General features: G+C 45.0%; 1 protein-coding gene across 3 annotated transcripts in view; it reads left to right on the forward strand.

Moving 5' to 3' along the window:
• SMOC1 (SPARC related modular calcium binding 1) overlaps positions 1–21092 on the forward strand; it is a 181078-nt gene that overhangs the window by 91840 nt on the left and 68146 nt on the right. The window lies entirely within an intron of this gene.

Here is a 21092-nt window from a genome sequence, read left to right on the forward strand (position 1 = left end):
TGTTAATGGGAAATCATTGATTCCCGGCCCTATCCCTGCCATACACCCCCAACCCCCAGTTCAGTGTCATCTTCAGTTTCTCCTTGCTTCAAGAAAATGGCATGTGGTGGGGATGAAGGCCACTTCCTTGGAAAAAGCTCCTGTTATGATAGCTGAAGCAGCATTCTGATTTTTTTTTTTTTTTTTTTTAGGGGGCGGGGGGGACCTTTGATGCTTTGATTCCCAGGAAAATACCTGCCTCAGGGAGGTTAAAAAGTCCAAAAAGCTTTTTTCATGGAAGGCTGTCAAAGGAGTCTCTAAAACCACTTAAAATTGCCTTTAGATTGTTGACCTTTATTTGAGGAGGCTTTGGAGAAAGAGGGACTTATTACGTTTTTAGTCACATCAATATAAATTTCAAGAATGCATTTCTTCTCTCTCCATGTACATTCACCAGCATATATTGCACATGTAGGACATTTCTTAGCAAGATATTATGTGGCTCACCTTGAGGCAGGGGAAAGAAGTGCATGGAAAATATTTGGCTTTTCTCAGATAAAACAACGCAGAATAATACTGGTCAGCCTGCTTCTTATTTTAGGCAAAGGCATGTTTCTGTAAATGTGTTGAATCTGAAGCCCTGTATAATATGATATATTAATAATGTATGTTCAGATTCCTTGTGGGTCTAGCCTTAAGTACAGGTAAATCAAGTTACTGTTTAGAGCATGGATTATCATAGAACCCTTGGAAACTTGCAACTCTGTCCTAGTCTCCTCTGCTGACTGCAGGGCTAGAGTTTGAGGCAGTTGATACCACTCTAATTTCCACTGGGCAGAAGGAGCAATGGGGAGAAAACTTGTGCTCTCTTTCTTCCCCTTTCATCCCTTTATAGAACTGCTTGGGGGAAGGAGGGAATGAGTGAGTAGGTAGAGGAGGAGACTGTAAATTGAAGGCTAACCCTACCTGTTAGAATCATGTATCGCTTCTCTGTTGCCTCTGCGGAGCACCGTTGCTAGGATATGCTGTACCTAGCCACATGACCACAGAACCATTTGGAGCTGGAGCTGGCAGTTTAGGGAAAAATCCAATTCCCTCTAGCCCAACATGCCACAGACCCAATATAAATACCCCAACCTCTCTAACCATACCTCTGTTCCTGCCTGCTTATGCAGGCATGCAACCAACTTCTCCCTTTTCTCCATGTCATTAAGCAAAGGCTTGTACACAGTTCTATAGCATCACTAGCTAAGTTATAAGACTCATGAGTGAGTTTTGAGGGTGGGGAAGGGAGATGTCTGTGTTCTGGATCAGTTACTTTAGGTCTTATAGAACAAATGTGTTTTCATAGTAGTGCAAGAGAAATCCCTATGTGCCCTTCGTTCAAAATCCCAATCTGAAAGGGCCTGTTCTCTTGTAAAGGGGCCCTGTCCAGAACAGTCAGAAATGCTTCTACAGGTTAAGGCATTTCTTCCAGTTTTAGTGGCCTGTCCTTGGTTAATCAGAAGGTTAGACTGGATGAATATAATGGTCCCTTCTGGTCATAAACTTATGGTGGCTTAAAGGAGGTTGCACAACGAAGGGATCCTGCCAGACCCCAATGTGACAGACTTCCCTGGATCCTAGGGATCCTGAGAAAAATAGGGCCTCCTTGGATCAGTCATCCACATTGGGATAGCAGTTGGACCTAGTTAGCAAAACTCCTAGGAGAGCTCAGAGAGCTCCATGAGGGAGATATTGGAGTACTTGGAACTAGAGTTGTGCCAATAACATTTTGTTTTTGTGGTGTTTCCTGACAGTTCTGAAAAATCAAAGAAAAACTCCAGTTCGGGTGGAACTGAAATAGGAATGTTTGATTGATCGAAGGTGGAAAAGCTCATTTTTGGGTCAAATGAAATGCTTAGTTTCAGGCACTTTCTTTTAAAAACAAAAGAAATGGGGGACTAGTCATAAACCCACCAGCTGTGGTGCCCCAGCGTACCTAATAGTCAAGTGGTTAGGGCGCTCACCTGGGATGTGGGAGGCCCTGGTTTGAATCTCTGCTCATGGACTCTGGAACCCTGGTCTCCCGCATCCAAGGTGAGTGCCCTAATCGCCAGGCTACTGGCTAATCTTGGGTGGGGGTGTCTCTGCTGTTGCAGCTATTCCACATCCAGCCCTATGTTTCTATGATTCCAAGATTCTGACATTTCCAAAAGGTATGAGTGTTTGTTTGGACCAAAATAACTTGCTGAAATAGACACCAATTTGTTTCAGTTGACCTGAATCTTTCTGTGTGCGTGTGAATTAAGTTTTAGCTGTAAAACTTCGCACCGTTCTACTCGGAACACCTGCTCCTGAGCGGGCCGGAGCACTGAGCTCGGATGCAGCAGAACCTGAGGAGCAGCTTGGGTTTGGCCCTGCTAATTGTTCTGAGTAGAGCTGGGTAAAGTTTTTTCAGCTAAAAAAATTTGTTTGGCAAAAAAAAAAATTAGATTCAGATCAGCTGAAACGTTTCACCAATTTGTTCCAACCAAAATAACTTGCCAAAATTGACACTAACACATGTATCATTTGGAAATGTCAGAATCCTGGAAATGTAAGGCTGGAAGCAAAGACAAACCCTCTTCTACCTGCAGAGTTCACTCAAGAGCCAGCCAGCCACAGAGATGAGTTCATGAACTAAGCAATGACACTCTTGTTGGCTTGCATGGTATATTTGGGAAAACTTCATAATGAAAACGAAAAACAAAACCAAATGTCAATGCCTTTGGTAGGCCAAGAGGTACCTTCTACTCAGCCTAGCCAGACTAATGCTTGACAGCTTATTGGTTTTTTGATAAAGGAATCCCTAGGAAAAGCATAGGCTGCAGCTAGGGTTGCTTTAGCTTTTATAGGCATGAACTTCTGACATTTTAAGATCCACCTTTGTTTGTCTTCTGCAACGCATTGCATGGGTCTAAAATCCCTATAGACCAGTGGATACAATCCAGAGTAAGGCAACTTCTGAGCTGTAAACTTCTCAGAGGGGAGCTTGATGAGAACATTGTGTCCTTCCCTGAATGACAGGGTTCCTTCAGTGCAGGGTCGAACTCCTAGTCTACTCAGATTCTTATGCCATACCTATCACCGTGCTAGTGGAGGACTAGGATTAATTCGGCTTTAGAAATTTTGTGGAAGAACCGACTAATCACGGAGAACTTTGAGATACTTAAGAAGAGAGCATCAGCTCAGTCACGTGACCTTGTACGATAAAGAACCAGTCTCCCCAGATTGCTCAGGGCTAGTCTTGTCGTACAGATTTCTGAGCTTTTATGAAGACCTGCTTGTACTGTAGCCTTATCAAGTATTTGTGCGGTGGAAGAGTATGTGACTCTCTTCCTCCTCCCACCCACAGCACTATACAAAGTGCCTAAGCCCCTGTATTATTATTGGGTTGGCCTAGATCAGGGGTTCTCAAACTGGGGGTCATGACCCCTCCAAGGTGGTTACATGGGGGTCATGAGCTGTCAGCTCTGTGGGGCTGACAGCCCTGAGCCCCCATTAATATTACCCTCCCCCACTTTTAATGTATAAGGTGGGAGGGTCACATTCTGAGGCTTGCTGTGTGAAAGGAGTCACCAATACAAAAAGTTTGAAAACCACTGGTCTAGATGTCTGTGGCTTTGTGACCCTTCCTCCTTCATTCTCCAGCAGTTGAAGAGGGAGATACAGACCTTCTGTTTTCTGCCACCCGTGTGATAAGTTATACTGGTACCTTTATTGGTTACACAGGTGTGCTAGCAATGGGTCCCCACTAGTCCTCTTCCAAGTACAGGTAAGGACACTCCCCTAATTCACTTTCTAAATGAAGAAGGGAAGGTCTTTAATGATGAAGGTATTGAGTGGTGTAATAGGAGGCCTCCTATGAATTGGGCTGGTGGTAGGATTTATACTTTCACCTCTACCTGGGCAAGTGGTAGAGGGTTCCCCAGTACCCTCTCTGCAGAAGGTCTCAGGACCATTTTGTCTGGTTGTGAGTGGGATATCTAGTATCCCTGGGTCTCTTCTTTGATCTCTCCCTATCTTGCCCTGTACTTGTCACATGGGAAACCCCTTAACTCCAAATCACTAGCACTTTGTCATGAGGAACTTGTCTAAACTGATTTACCCCAGCTGCTTCCTACTCTGCTGAGTTACCTTGATTATCCTAGAAGCTTTATGCTGTCCCTACCATTGTGGGCTCACTACTGTCCCACACTGTGTGAAGTGGTGGTTCTGAAAGGCAATGAAATGCACCCTTAGAGCTGACATGATTGGATTTCTTCCCTGCTTGAAGAATGCAGGATGGCCCTTTCAAGGTGAAGGGAAACTGTGGCACAGGTTCAAAACAAAACATGCAAATGAAACAAAATGAAACTTCCTTCTTCCTCCCATGGAATGTCAAGGTCTCAAGAGCTCAATGCACCAGCTTCTGCAAACCCCAGCAATGAGCAGTGCCTTTCCTGGTCATTAAGGAGGCTTTAGAAAGCAGACCAGTCAGGAGACAGAGGGTGTGGAAAGCAAACACATGCAGGCTGTGTCACTCTTGATCTCCATACAATCTCTCAATCTGCCTGCTTAGAACAGGCAACAAAATGAGTGAATTAAATAAGAGTGGTGAGGGAAGCTAGAAGGGTATGGCTTTCAAGTGAAGATGAAAATGTAAGCTGACACGGTTTCTCCTGGATGTTGTTAAATAGGTGTTTAGGTCATTCTTTTACTCATCTGGGTAAAGGAAATTGGAAACTAGGCTTGATTTATAATTGAGGCTCAGCAGAATAATGCAAAGCAAGGGTAAATATGTTCTGGATGAGCTGTCAGAGCCATATCACTATGAATAGTGTTTAACCATTTAAATTCCTGTTTCACTTTTATAAACTACATTACCCTTGAGTATAATATTCAAGAGCTGTTTTGTTTCCTTTTGCAAAAGCTGGAGACAGTATTTGAGATTCCTCCAAGTTGGGAAAGGTCCTATGATGTTAGTGAAATGTAACCCCGGGTAATGCCAGAAGAGGCTTATCCTGTGATGAGATCACTAAGATTTCCAGCTCTACTAAGTGTAAACAATGAAAAGTGCTCAGCCTTGTACAAGATGCACAAAACTACATTCTTTGGGCAAACAGCTTCCAATACAGTAGATCAGAATGGGGAAGACGCGGCATGCTGGGGAAGCCAGGAGTCCCTTGGAGGTGTTTTTATTCTTTAAATGTTTTGACCTGGCTCCCTTTGCATTGGCTCCATGGAAGAAGTGCGGCTTAAAGGAGGTCTTGGATATGGGGAGGGTGGCAGCTTGGCAAATCTGCATTCTTGACACACTGTCACTCCCCCTCTGGAGGGTTGTTCCCTCAAGAGTGCTGCCTCCAGAAGTCTCCTATATTACAAACTGATAGCTGCACAACGAGTAGATATCTTCAAAGAGGCAGAGGAATAAGGGGAGAACATACTCCTCAGGCAAACCCAAGGGAGGATAGTTTTAGATTACTTTAAATAAATGGAACTCTCGAAACAGAAGCTTAGCATGCTGGCAGTAACCCCCTGAGTATATTGACATTAATTCACCTATCTGTTCAGAACAGGGGTGGACAAACTACAGCCCAGGGGCTGCATCCGGCCCTTCAGACATTCTTAATTTGGTCCTAGAGCTCCTGCCAGGGAGTGGGGTCCGGGGCTTGCCCTGCTCCGCGCTGCTCCCGGAAGCAGCAGCATGTTCCCACTCCAGCTCCTATGAGTAGGGGCAGCCAGGAGGCTCCACACACTGTCCCTGCCCCAAGCGCCACCCCGGCAGCTCCCATAGGCCGGGAACTGCAGCTAATGGGAGCTGCAAGGGCAGTGCCTGCAGAAGGGGCAGTGCGCAGAGCCACCTGGCTGCGCCTCCACGTTGCTTCCAGGAGCCTCTTGAGGCAAGCGCTGCCCAGAGCCTGCACCCCTGACCCCTCCCATGCCCTGACCCCCTTCCCCAGCCCTGATCCCCCTCCTGCCCTACAAACGCCTTGTTCCCAGTCCAGAGCACCCTCCTGCATCCTCAGCCGGAGCCCTCACCCCTGCCCCGCACCCCAACCCCCAATTTCATGAGCATTCATGGCCCGCCATAAAATTTCCATACCTTGATGTGGCCTTCAGGCCAAAAAGTTTGCCTACCCCTGGTTTGGAAGGAATCTAGCTGTGAGTAGTTGTGGAGTGTAAGTCCTAGATGTACTAGCTGACATCTACACTACGGTGCTGTAGCACCATCGTATAGACATTTGCTACAGCAATGGAAGGGGTTTTTCCATCACTCTAGTAAATCCATCCCATGAGGAGGAAGAATTCTTCCATCAACATAGCAGGGTCTACACTAGCTGGGGCTTAGGTTGGATTAATTTAGTCTCTTAAGGGTGTGAATTCTTCCTTCTCCTGAGCAGTGCAGCTAGGTAGGCCTACGTTTTGGGTGTAGACCTAGCTTAACATTTAGACTCAGATGGATAGTCCCACACAATGGAAGGGGGTTAATAAGCTGAAATGTGGTGATTCTCTTCTGATGTACACATTCACCATTCTCTCCTTGGTTCCATAAGGTGGAAATCCAAATTTGAACTTGTCCCTGAAGTTACAGAAGCCCAGCCTGAGTGTCCACTGCCTCTAAATTGTTTCCTGGTTATGAAAGCTAACCAAGTACGGGAAGTCCCTGTGTTGCACACTCCTTAACAGCTTGTGGCAGCTGCAGGGGGGAGCAAATCTTTTCTGTCCTGTAGTGACTGGGGAGATGGTAAAAACTACTTTGTAGCAGTAGGATGTCTGGTAATTGATCTTACAAAGCATGGACTATGTTTTACTTGCCTGGACAACCTTGTGGACACTTTCTTGCAGAATGTAAATGGATGCTGACTTGCTGCTACCACCCACTTATCTGGAATGCTTCCTCATTTGGGCCTTCTGAATCATGTAGGGTCCCAGCCCATTGGGCTGGCTGGGGAAGAAAAAAACACAGGGCAGCATCTTTACACCACCTTCCTCCTCCAGTATCTCTTCATTGAATTGAGCTGCTCAACCAAGTCTCTTAAAACACTCTCGGGCTAATCAAGGTAACAAGGCAGATTGAGAAGCAATTGGGGGGGGGGGGAAATCAGTGCAACACAACTACCTTATGGCTAGTAATTTGGGGAGAAGGGTGACCCATGTGGAAAAAGTACAGGACAAAGGGAGAAAGGAACAGATAGCGACTGAGACAAAGAAGGGGAGAGATGGGAATGATTTCTTGGCAACAGAGCTCGGTTTCATTGTGACTTAAGTGGATTTTTGCAAGTGAAATTGTTTATGCACTCTTAGCCTTTTCTGTTCAAGATAAACAAGCCTTGGGTATGATTTGTAACCTTTAAAAAAAGACTAGAAAATACCCTGAGTTTGTCATAGATTTCTTTTCAAGGGGTAAACTGAACCCTGACCCACTGAACAACTCAATGAACTATCACTCAGCAAAGGGGCAATATTAATCTAAATATTCAATCCAGTTTAGCTCTGACAGTAGTACAAAATGTAATTTGTTAGTCTCTTTTGTACATGTGGGTATATGCATTACATACCAAAATACTGTTAAATATAAAAGTCAAGTTCTATAGTTAAGAAATGGCAGAATTCAGGTTGCTTGTGCAAAACACATTTTTTCACTAGCCTTGTTCTTGGAAACAGCTGAACTGTTCTGGCTGAAATTTAAATTAAATTCAAGCTCAGGCAGACACCTGGCATGGTAAACTGTTTGACAAAGTTATAAGTAACTGAAAACAGGATCTTGTAATGGGAAATGTTGGGCAACCTTAAGAGGTGGTGTGACCCTGCAATAAAATTAAAAACTTGTCAATGCTTGCAGTGTTGTAGCTGTGTTGGTCCCAGGATATTAGAGACCCCAGGTGGGTGAGGTAATATCTTTTATTGGAACAACTTCTGTTGGTGAAAGAGACCTAAAGAAGATCTCTGTGTAGCTCAAAAGCTTGCCTCTTTCAGCAACAAAAGTTAGTCCAATCAAAAAGATATTACCTCACCCACCTTTATTTTTCAATGAAATGTGAACGTGGATTTAAAAAAAATTCTTTGGAAATCAAACTTAATTGAAATTGAATTGTTTATGCAAAACACGTTAGGTGAAAGTTCATCTTTTAGCAAAAATTGGATTGAAAGATTTGACCAGTTCCAATGTATACTTATGGCTCTCCTCTGAAAAGTGACTCTGTTGGAGTGATCTCTCCTTAAGCTGCAGATCTGCTTGCTGTAGAAATTCAGTCCTATCAACACCCATCAATGACTAAGGAGAAGTTCTCAGGCTCCTTTGAAAGTCCCAGCCTTTTTCTATCTAGTCCTGCAAAGAGCCATCATGCCGAGAGAGAGATGGATCCTTTTTCTTGGGCATTCTCAACAGAATTGTTCATTAAATTCCAATCCATTATACTTGTGGAAAGTCAGTAGTTTACACAGGTGTCACTGAGAGCATAACTTAGCTTGCAGAACCTTTAGCACTGGTGGGGGGTGGGGAGAAGCCAGAGAATGAATGCAGCTTTGACTCTCAGAATCCCAGCTGAGTGGCAGAGACCGCAGTAACATGTAACCTGGACTATAAGGTGGATAGAAAGCTGGCTAGATTGTCGGGCTCAATAGGTAGTGATCAATGGCTCCATGTCTAGTTGGCAGCCGGTATCAAGTGGAGTGCCCCAAGGGTCGGTCCTGGGGCCGGTTTTGTTCAATATCTTCATTAATGATATGGAGGATGGCCTGAATTGCACCCTCAGCAAGTTTTGCAGATGACACTAAACTGGGAAGAGAGGTAGATACGCAGGAGGGTAGGGATAGGTTACAGAGGGACCTAGACAAATTGGAGGATTGGGCCAAAAGAAATCTGATGAGGTTCAACAAGGACAAGTGCAGAGTCCTGCACTTAGGACGGAAGAATCCCATGCACTGCTACAGACTAGGGACCGAATGGCTAGGCAGCAGTTCTGCAGAAAAGGACCTAGGAGTTACAGTGGACGAGAAGCTGGATATGAGTTAAGTGTGCCCTCGTTGCCAAGAATGCCAATGGCAATTTGGGCTGTATAAATAGGGGCATTGCCAGCAGATTGAGGGACGTGATTGTTCCCCTCTATTAGACATCGGTGAGGCCTCATCTGGAGTACTGTGTCCAGTTTTGGGCCCCACCCTACAAGAAGGATGTGGGAAAATTGGAAAGAGTCCAGCAGAGGGCAACAAAAATGATTAGGGGACTGGAACACATGACTTATGAGGAGAGGCTGAGGGAACTGGGATTGTTTAGTCTGCAGAAGAGAAGAATGAGGGGGGATTTGATAGCTGCTTTCAACTACCTGAAAGGGAGTTCCAAAGAGGATCTAGACTGTTCTCAGTGGTAGCAGATGACAGAACGAGGAGTAATGGTCTCAAGTTGCAGTGGGGGAGGTTTAGGTTGGATATTAGGAAAAACTTTTTCACTAGGAGGGTGGTGAAGCACTGGAATATGCTACCTAGGGAGATGGTGGAATCTCCTTCCTTTTGAAGTTTTTAAGGTCAGAGTTGACAAAGCCCTGGCTGGGATGATTTAGTTGGGGATTGGTCCTGCTTTGAGCAGGGTGTTGGACTAGATGACCTCCTGAGGTCCCTTCCAACCCTGGTATTCTATGAACCTTACATTGTTACTGGATCACTTTTCACACCGGAACCACCCTTTAATGGTTAATATTAAACACTTATGGCAAAAACAATCAATCCAAAAAACTTACAAGAAAAGTACAATTATCAAAAACAAGCATCAGAAATAGGGCCAGGTTAACCTTTTGTGGGCCCGGCACCAATCATATTTGTAGGGCCCATGGGAGCAATGGAGCATGGCATGGGGAGGTCAGTCCCTAGAGCAAGGGGCCAGCCAGGGGCAATGGGGCATGACATGGCAGGGGCAGCCCCGCTCCAGTCAGCCAAGTATGAGGGTACTATTTACACACCAGCAGTTGCCAGACGCACAGTGGCCTGCCCAGTCTTGTGCTACCAGCATGCCCCTTCACCTTGGGGGTGGGCCCATACCATGACACACAGCCCCCCCCCCCACCCAATTCCAGGGGTGCTCCAGGAAAAAAATTAGTGTGTGCTGAGCACCCACCGGTGGCCCTGCTGATCAGCTCCTCCCCAGCACCTCCTGCCAGCTGCTGATAAGCAGTTCAGTGGCGGGCAGGAGGCGCTGGGAGGAGAGGGAGAGAGGCAGGGGAAGGGTGGGGAATTGGGGTGTGGGGAAAGGGTGGCGTGAAGGTAGGGCCTAGGGCCCCCGGGGAAATCAGAAAGTTGGCACCTCTGCAACACCCCTCTGCCTATGGCCAGAGCCGCCCCCAGGCCTGCTATACCCAGCACACACACCCCTAGATCCCCCTCACAAAAGCACAAACCACCCATGCCCAGCGCCCCACCGCAATAGCCCAGCATCCACACAAAACCCCCCACTCCCTAATGCCCCAACACACACGTTGTCCCTGCCCCCTCACAGCCCAGCACCCCACCCCGAGACCCACTCCCCACCTTAAAAAATCTTTAATGATGTTGTTCAAGCTCTATCTGCACTCTTAAAGTTGTTGGGTGTGTTTGCTGAGATGCTCAACGTGAAATAATTTAATGTTGACCCTATACTACATCACCGTCAGTGTTCGGCTTCTGAGTTAACCTCAGCTGAAATTAATGGTGACAGACACAAATTTTTGCTATTGTGTAAGTGACTATTCAGATAACCCACATCAGATGCCATTCAGAAAGTTTCCTTTCAATCAAAACGTAAAAGAATTTTTAGAAATTAGAAGATAGTCTGGAGAAACCAACTGCGATCACTAGGTAAGGGTAAGTACAGGAAATTGCCCTGTAGGAGCTTAGTCTGACCCCTCATACTGTTGCTTTGGATACTTGTCTCCTATAGCAGGACCTCATGTACACACTAGACGTTTTAGCTTTTAGTTTTCATTCTATTCTCTAAAACTAGTGTAATGCAGCGAGGAACCAGGTCCCAAGTGTTGGCCACAGGGACCTATAGAAAGCACCAGGAAGTGCTTTTCTGCCTCTCTACTCCATACCCCATTGGCCCCATGGGGCTGATTATACAGGGGAGAGATATATTTAATGTTGTGACATGGAAGTTTCTATGCATACTGAGCACCTGTGCCAGGAGAGCTGGGGCGCAAATGTTATACTTGTGAATTGACAGCTATGGGGATTAGGGTATCCACTGAACAGATACAGCCAGGGGTCATGGAAACTCCCCTCCACCATGTGGCCATCTGGTCTTTCCCCTCAATAGTTTGTACTGCCAATAAATGGGCAGCTTAGTGCAGACTGCAGTGGTGACTGAGGACGACACTTGTCCTCTAGAACTCCATAGAAGCCATAGACTTTGCCCCAAAGAGCTGACAATCTATAGTGCCTAGCTCAATGTGGCCCTGGTGCTGACTGAGCCTTTAGGGGCTACAACAATGCAAGCAAATATAAATCAGAGGCACTAGATTGTGCCAGGGATTGAATTGGCCCCCAGAACCTGCCCCCTCACCAATATGTAGGGTGGAGTAGCGTTTCTTTTAATTGAGCTGGGGATTGAAGAGGGTTACTTCTGCTCTTCTAGCCCCCCTTTTTTCTTGGAAACCCTTATGAGCCCTGAATCTTTTGTACATACAGACCTCTTTTGTGATGTGCTAGATTCTTCTGAGGTCCTGGAATGCTTTCCCCCCCCACCCCAAAGCCTGCAAAGACTGTGTTTTAATATAAGATATTTTTATTACGGAATTATTAAACTCTTTTGGACAAATGCAGACCTGGGGCAAGGTGCTGCAACTCCAGTTGAAGTCAGTGGAGTTGCACTCGCTCCCATCAGCTCTGAATTCTGCCCTTTGTGGTCCTGAAGAAAAATCTCTGGGGGGAAAAATAATTTTTTCCCCCTTCCCCTGACTTGCACACATGCGCTGCAGACCTAGCCGGCGAGGTATCCATTCTCTTTGCCTGCAAGGAAATGAAAAGGCGTATTGTAAGCTCAGGACTAGTTTGGTTGTCAGCCAGGAATTAGTCCTCAAAAGGAGAGGGGTGGGGGAGAGAGAGTTCTGGGTGGGCAGAGGAGTGAAAGTACACTTAAAGATAATTTTTGCCTAGGTTCAGTGCAGATGGGTAGAGCTGTAAAGGGGTGTCCTGGTTCTTAAACATGCAGGTGTCGGAGGGGAGTAAGGGAGAGCTTGTGTTCTTACACATGTGTATGTGTCTGGGGGAGTGGGGTCAAAAATTTAGACTATTTGCTTAATCCCTTGGAACAGCTTTTTCTCTTCTGTTTTGTTTGTATTTAACAGACTGCTTTACAGGGGACACGTGTGGTAATTAACACATGCAGCTGTAGGGCTTCAGCCATATGTCTGAATTTCAAATGGCCATTGATCCAGGAAACTTACTGCCATCCCCATCCCCACCCCCATTTCCAGGCCCTATGCCTTGAAGATGTGAGGAGATTGTACACAGACTTTCCCTCAGAGACACCAGGGGAGGAGGGAAGGGCTGTGTGTGTGTGTTTGGGGGGGATAAACCCTTTTTATATTTTGAGAAATTGGTAAAGAATTTGAAAACTAATTATTATGGGCCTAGTCCTTACTGACAGGCAAAGCTCACACGGAGCTCCCTGCAAAAGCAGGCCCACTAGCTTTCTTTCTTTTTTCTGACTGCACTGAAGCAATTTAAAAGCAGTATTGTATAGGAAGACCCCCTTCAAAAGCAGATGGTGCCTGCTTTTTAAACACATGCTCCTTCCTTACACACCCACAGGTGTTAGGTCTCCTGCACCTTCTGGTGGTGTCAGATTCCTGAGCAGCCATTGATGTGATGGGCTTGTGTGGAAGTGGGAGACAAGAAAAATATTTTTTCTACAAAAGCTGGGGACCAACAAGAAAGCATTTTGGGCAATGTAGACTTAGTTTTAGTTTGACACAGTTAATCTTAAATTTGATACAGAACTTAATCCAGAAGTGTGGTGGTTGCTGTGACCTATGCTATGACCCATAAGGCGGCTGTTGAGGATGCACAAAGCTCTGCAGCAAGCTGTGTGGTGGAAAGGAAAGGTTGCAAAAAAGCCTGGATGTGAAAAATTAGGGTGTCACAAGTAAGGTCTGTGCAGGTTTTGTTTTTTGTTTTTCACCTCAGATAAAAGTTCCACTAGTCCACCTGCAGCAAAACCAGAGTTCTAAATTCATCTATTTTGGTTTGAAGAGAGACCTGCAATTCTCAGTCTTATTATCATACTAGCAATACTTATGGGATCAGATAAAATGTTCTCTCCAACCATGTGGGAAACTATTAAAAAGTGAGTCTCTCTCCTCTTCTTCCCCACCCCCAGTCTATTTTTAGAGCTTGTCATTGCACTGTGTACTGAGAGAGAACACTGGCTTGTGCCAGTTTCTAGACCTCATTACTCGCTTCAGTTGAAATAATGCTAGCACACTGGAGGTGTTCCTGTTCTGGGGAGAAGGACAACCCTAATAAAAAGTGTATTCTGCGAGTCCTGTTGCTAGCAAGTGTATGACTTACCTGGCACTGACACCATCGCTGTTCTGCCTGTGCTGCTTCTCTTCCCTCCCCCCCCCCCCACATCACCCTCCAAAATCTAGAGTTTAAAAAGGTTTTCTGGAGCAGAACTCTGCCCCCCCCCTTTATTTGGGGGCTGGATGAGCACTTATTTTTCTAGTGGAAAGTGGCCTATATTCCCCTTTGTCTGTGGGCCAAAATCTGCACTGACCTGCACTCGGTGCAGCCCTTTTTAAATAAATGCAGGATGTGATCCATTTGTTTTGCACATGATTTATTTTATTATCTTTTTCTGCTGGTTTTTTCACTACTACTCTCCCTTTTAAAAATCTTTCCCACTGTTTTATTGGTTCCTTCTCCACTCGTCTTAATCTTCTCTAATGAAATTTGGTCCTGGGAAAAGGTGCTGGATTGACAGTGACTGGAGAGAAGCACAGATGGCAGCGATGAAGGCTTTTACCCGACCCTGCTGTCAGTGTGCTTCAAACCTGAGGTGGGGAGGGGAGTTGTCTCCATGGCCCATTCAGTCCTTGGCTTTTGAGATTTGCCAATTGTGCTATGGGCAGCTATCCACTAGAAGCTGGGTTGAGATCCATGACTTAGGCCAACAAACAACCATCAGATGGTAATGAATTTTGGTCACTGCTAACTTAGGCTGCAGTAAAACCATTGTCTTTTTATCTTTTACCCAATCCCCTAAACCATCCAGTCTCCTCCATCCTTTTAAATATTGTTCACATCCTCCTTAAATCCCCCTGTGACTGGAGGATTGTCCTTACAGAGGGCTGAGGAACTTAGTAGTTCTCCAACTTTTTCATGCGGTGGACCACTTCTCACGTCAGAGATCCCCTCTTAACCCCTATGCTGGACCTTACTTGTGGCAACTATAGTGCTTAGTTATGAGAGATTAATACTAGGACAATATTAAGGAGATAAAATGAAAATAAATTCACTCAAATGGGGTGGGAGGGTGTTGCTAGGTGGTAACATTCCTTCTTCATACCGTGTGACTATTTCCTTCTATGGCATGTAGAAATCTATTCTGGTATTTAGGCCCAGTGCACAAGTACAGTTAGGTCAATGTAAGGCAGCGTACGTCAACCTAACTGTGTCTACACTAAAATGTTGCTCCCACTGATGTAAGTCACCCACTACACCAACTTAATAACTCCATCTCCACGAGAGGCGTAGCACTTAAGTCGATGTAGTTAGGCTGATGCAGTGTCTGTAGAGACTTTGTTGCTTACATTGACTGTTGCTGCCTTTCAGAAACCATCCCACAATGCCCCATGCTGGCAATTAAATTGGTGCATGCGCTCCTGGTGAGGACATGCACCGCCAACACAAGGAGTGTAGTATGGATGTGTAAAACCCAATTCAATTACAGTGGAGCTTTATGTGTACATAATTTAGGCTGACTTAATTTTGTAGTGTAGACTTGCCCTTAATTGCCTCTCATTGCCTTCAGGTCACATGGCTCTGACCTTTCCAGGTCACTTTGCTGTCTGGTTCAGACCTCCTATATCTATTTGCTATCCCTCCAATTTGTTATGCTTCCCAAATGTAATCATGGTAGAGGTTACACAAGAGAAACACCTAGTAAATATGTGAAGCACCCATGCAGGTGCAAAGTGTACAAAGAAGACTTATGGGTTTTGTTAGTTTAGCTGGCTGAAATCACTTCTGGAAGCTGCAAAACCTGAACTAGGCTACAATGAGCAGGTATCATCTGTTCAAAAACTTACCGGGTGCTGGAAGCAAATCTGCAGAGCCCCTGGAACTGCTGCGCATTCTTTGTCCCACTTCACTTACGGGATTTGGACTTGCCTGATTGAACCTGTGGTAATGGGCCACATCACTGTCAAGAGTGAACTCGCAACTTGTGTGTAACATACCAGCTGTAATATTATGTTTTAAATGATCTGCTATAGCTATGGCTGGAAAATATGCTTTATACCTAATGGTTAAGCTCAGTTATGTGGGACCCACTTACGTCTGTGATGGCAAGTCTTCCTGGATTGTGGGCCAAAGTCTAACAATTTACACCCTCCACAGCCCCCTGCTTTCAGTAGGGTTGACTAGGGTATACATGAGAATAGGGTTTGGCCCTATGTATAGGGGAATATACTTGACTTCTGAAAGTGAGAAGAGTGCCTTTTTTATATGATCCTCTCCCCTTTCTCCTGCTGCCTAAGCCAGTAGTGAGCAACTGAGGTAACAGAAAGAGGGAGACCAGGAAATTTGTTGGGGGAAATTCCTAGCTTTACAGTGACAGGGTGGCCTTTGTGACCGCTTTGCCTGTAGGGGAGAGGGTGGGAGGTGTTAATATGGAGAAGTGGCTTAGCCGAAAGCTAGAATTTAAGAATATCCACTAACTTACATCTTGGCAAAATCCATTTGGAGCCTTCCTGTATCTTGAGTGACAGATGATGAGCACATTCTTTTAAGGTTCTTCTGATAATCATAAACTATGCTGAGGGGGAGCAGAAGGATTTTGACTCGGTGTAATGGTGTTAATAAATCAAAAGACAATTAAGATGGCTATCCCTCATTTCATGGCAGAAGCACAGACAAATGAGGTTAGCCCTGACTTAAAGAATCAGGGCTTATGGTATCGTAGCCATGGCTAGGTCCTCTGACATCATATGATTTTGTGTCGCTCCAGAGGTGAGACTGATGCATGAGAGAGTTACGTACAGTACAATGATGACAATGTACAGAGGACAATTCCTTTGTGCTGTGAGAATGATTTTAAGCTGTCTACTCTAGCACTTTTTGTCAGTATAACTTATGTCGATCAGGGGTCTGGAAAAAAACAAAACAAATCCACACCCCAGAGCAACATAAGTTACACCGACAGAAGCGCAGGTATGGAAAGCGCTAAGTTGGCAGGAGAGGCTCTCCTGCTGATGTAGCTACCACCACTCATTTGGAAGTGGTTTAATTTATGTCAATGGGAGAGCTCTCTTCCATCAGCTACATAAGCAATCTTACAGCGGCACAGCTGCTTCAGTAGTGCAGACGTGGCTTTAGTCTCTGTTTGAATGAAAATAGGGAATTTTGTGCAACTTTCTGTGTAAACTAGATGGCTCAAAACTGCAGCCTCAATTATGAGCCCTCTTGTATTTCAGGGAGCATGATTCAAACCTGGTCTTGTGGTTTTATTTCCCTGTCACTTCTAAAACTCTGAAGAGGCCTATTTTTGCAGTTCTGGTGTGAATATGGCTGTGAAGGCCCAAGATAGTGGAAATATCAAGAGATAAGCAGCAATCTAGTGACCGATCTTTTCCATTTACGGCTTAAATCTCATGAAAACATCAGGAGATTTCAGCCGTGTTGAATCTGAACTCTGTGCAGAACCCTTTCCTTGATTTGACCTCAGATGCAAACCCCTAACTAAACTAAATCCAAACCTGATCTGCTCCTATGCTGATCTCTGGTATAAAAGAGATGGGGTAGGAGATGGGCAAATCCATTGGTTCTAATTATATTCAATCTGAACTTTTTCCCAAGATGTTAAATGACCCTCTTACAAAGTTCAAAACCAGTTAATGTTTTATATCTCAACTCCAAGTTCTTCATTACTTCACATTCTGGCTGCAAGAGGTTGACATTTCTTATCCAAAACTCAAGGCTGCAAAATGGGGTAAACTGGAGTAAGTGTGCATACTTGTTTTTCTGACTGACCCTCAGACCCTTTTGAATTTCACTCATTACTAGTATAAAGCCCCCCTCCCTGTTTTCCCCACACTAAAACAAAATTCCAGAAGAGTTGTTAACGAAACTGCACAATACAATGGTTAATTTGATTGTATTACCTTTCATGCAACAGTATTGGGAAGGGCTTTTCTGCTGACTTTGCACAACTCATGCAAGTGTAAACCAGATATTTAAGTGGTAATTACCACAGAGATAGGTTTGACCTACAGAGTTCAAATCTGGATCTAAACTTTCCCACAGCTGGGGGAGGTTTGCACCTGGTTTTGATTTGACCTATTATAGTGCCAGCTCTGAATTTCAGATCCAGAGGATTTGGAGTCTGAATGTACCCCAAAGTTTGAGCTATTCAGATTCAGGGTTTTTGTCAGAACCCGCCTCTAGTGAAAATGTATAATCAATATCTAAAATCTTATCAAATTTAGGAGAAGCCACCTACAAAACCAACTTTACTGGATAATAACTTGATAGGCCTTTATTTTTCAAAAGAGGGCTGTTGTAATTGATGGCTACAAAGAGGCTGGGAGGGATATAGATAGGTTTGTTTTGGCTAATTACTGTTGGAGTTTGAGAACTTGGCCAGTAAATAAGGACTTTGGATTTTAGAGAGATACCATCGGAATGTTAGGATTCAAGGCTTTTTTTTTTTTTTTAAGTCACTGAATCCCAGAGACAAGAGTGATGCCATTAATACAGAGAGTGCTGCTTTGGGTCCTTTTGACACATTGCTTTTGAAGGACCAGGACCAGGAAGAGAGAGCTCTTTGTTTGCAGTCAGAATAAACTCATTGTACACCCAGACAATTAACTCTTCAATTGACTTGCCAGCCTCTTTAAAGCACTCCAGTCCCTCTCTGTCTATCTCAAGTTCTATTCAGACACATAAGCACACCAATGTTTTTTACTTATTATTCTGAAAGTCCTTCACAAGAATAGTCGGAGCGGATCAACATTGTCCTCCAAGCAGCATTTATCTCCGCCTGGCAGTGAATGTGTCAATCAGGAATCAAAAAGCCAAACAGAAGAGGCTTTGAATTGTGTCATCAGGGGTCGAAGCGACTTCCAATGGACTGTGCGTGGGACAGGCTTTCTCTCAGGGCAAAGAATTGTGCTGTCACAAATGCGCGGACTGTACTGGACCACAAAGTCCTCAGGATCTGAGGGGTTTTGTGTTTTTTTCACATTGGCGCACCTGCAAGGAGATGTGAAAAGAGGAGGGACCATGAAAAGGAAAAGCAAATGCCTTCCGGAAGGCCCAGTGGATGCTACCCTTTCTACTTGGGTTGATTCTCAGAACATATCATTGCCATAAATGCCATGAGCATTTGTACAACATACGGTATGGTTAATTTAGGAAGCACACAGATCTGTTATTGCTGGAGTGCACAGCAGCCCCTATAGCGGAAGCTCCCTAAGCATTTCTGTTCTAAAGAGCCTTTTCATGTTAGCCCAAAATGCAAAAGTTTTATACAGTTAAAATTTTCCAGATCTGGTCTCTGTGCAAGGGTGTGGTGTTTATTACTAAGTGTAAGGGGGGAAAACATTTCTGAGAATGAAGACAGTGGAGGGGAAAATATACTCGTGTGTGTTTAAGCTGTTTTTCCTTAATAGCTGTAGAAGCTTAGTGGCTCATGGTGGGGAGAGGTGTAGAAAGCTGGTAGGGAGATCAGGCTGGACATGTGCTTTTCAGTTTCAGTTGCCTGATGGAAAAACTGTCTTGATCTGGCCAAGTTATAAGGGTTTAAAAATTTTATACTTTCTGCGTGAGCACTAATTTTTCACAATTTTTTTTGGCAACGTGCATTTGTGTATAACAGTTGCATGGAATTTTAGATCCTACTAAGAACTTGTAAAAGCCTGTTTCCTCCAGTGTGGAGAGGCATATTGAATAAGGCAAAGCTCTATTGCTGTGATCTTGAAATATGCATCTTGTGCATAAAGCAATGTTCTGATGCTGTCCGGCAATTTTTTTACCCTATGGAACACTTTTTATAATTTAGAATTTTTAATAAAAGTCCAGAAGCTCAGTCAAACTGTGCTTAAAAGAAAAAACATAAGGTTGCAAAATCAATTATTCAAAATTCAGGAAATAAAACTAAAATTCTTCTGTATTAAGTTAACTCACAGGGCAATCTGTTATGTCATCCATGCCATAGAAAAAGTTTGAGAATCCCTGCTTTATGGTAATAAGTGCACCAAAAAGGGCAGAGCTAAGGTTGCATGGATAATGTTAACTTCATCACTTAGTGGTTCACTTTGCAATTTTATTGTTCTTTCAACAACTATGTTTATATGGACTTAACCTAGATTTTCAAAAACTGTTTGCTAGACAGTTGTAGAACACTGAGTGGCTGAAATGAGGCCCTGCTTACTTAGTTTGCAAAGTGATATTGAACAGTGAATGAGAATTCAATATACACGTGAATAGAGATCATATGGAAGGTGTTGAGTCTGGCCTCATTCTGCTCACCCTCATGGATCATATCCCCAGGCTCACCTAAAAGTACACATGCAGTTCTATTCCAGCCTCTGATGTCCACCCATTGTGGAACATAGCAGGGCAAATACTACCTGCTTCCAAAAAAAAGTATCTTCCTTGGGCACAGCTACCCAGTTAGTCTGCATCTCTGAATGCCAGCAGGTTGAATGAAGTCTACAAGCCCTTGGGCTCTCAGTATTTCAAACTATTTCACACTGTTATACACATGGAGCCTGGATAGGTGCATGCTTTAAAAATCCATTCTTTGTTTAATACTGCTCATTTCTGCCCTTTTTAAGAATAATCTCCCAGGGATTCCAAAGGAGAGGTTCTTCTTTGGATTAGACATAAGAACATGAAAACAGCTGTACTGTGCCAGACCAATGGACCATCTAAACCTAGTATCCTGTCTTCCAACTGTGGCCAATGCCAGGTGCTTCAGGGGGAATGAACAGAACAGGTAATCAAGTGTTGCCCATTCCCAGCATCTGGCAAACAGAGGCTAGGGACACTTCAGAGCATGGTTTTACATCCCTGCCTATCCTAGCCAATAGCCATTGATGGACCTATCCTCCAGGAACTTACCTAGTTCTTTTTTTAACCTTGTTATAGTCTTGGCCTTCACAACATCCTCTGGCAAAGAGTTCCACAGATTGACTGTGTGTTGTGTGAAGAAATACTTCCTTTTGTTTGTTTTAAACCTGCTGCCTGTTAATTTTGTTTGGTGACCCCCAATTCTTGAGTTATGAGAAGGAGTCAATAAAGTGTTATTTACTTTCTCCACACCAGTCATGATTAAGGCTGCAAGTTTGTCACCGAGGTCACAGAAGTCAAGATTCCGTGATTTTCCAGGACCTCCATGACTTCTGCAGCAGCCGGTGCGACTGGCCCAGAGCCCACCTGAGCAGCTCAAGCAGCCCCTGGGCCAGCCACAGTGGCCACTGCAAGGGCAGTCTCGGGCCCCTTCCCCACCCCCCCCCAGCAACAGGAGGAGTTTGGGTGTGGGCAGGGGCCCAGGGCTCTGGGTTGGGGAGCGGGAGGGGGTGAGGACTCTGGGCAGCGCTTAGCTCAGGGGGGCTCCCTGGAAGCGGCGACATGTCCCTCCCTCAGCTCCTAGCTTTGCGTGCTGCTTCTGCCTGCAGGCACAGCCCCCGCAGCTTCCGCTGGCCATGGTTCCCAGCCAATGGAAGCTGTAGAGCTGGCACTTGGGGCGGGGGCAGTACACAGAGCTACGAGTTGAAGGACATGTTGCCGCTTCCGGGGACCCACGAGGAGCTTGGTAGGGAGCCTGCCAACCCCCACACCCACCAGTACCAGCGAGGGTCCCAGGTTGTGCACCACTCCCCCCAGCACCTGCGGTGCTCCCCGGGCTACCC

This window comes from Natator depressus, chromosome 6 (genome assembly GCF_965152275.1).
Source record: "Natator depressus isolate rNatDep1 chromosome 6, rNatDep2.hap1, whole genome shotgun sequence".
Taxonomy (NCBI): domain Eukaryota; kingdom Metazoa; phylum Chordata; order Testudines; family Cheloniidae; genus Natator; species Natator depressus.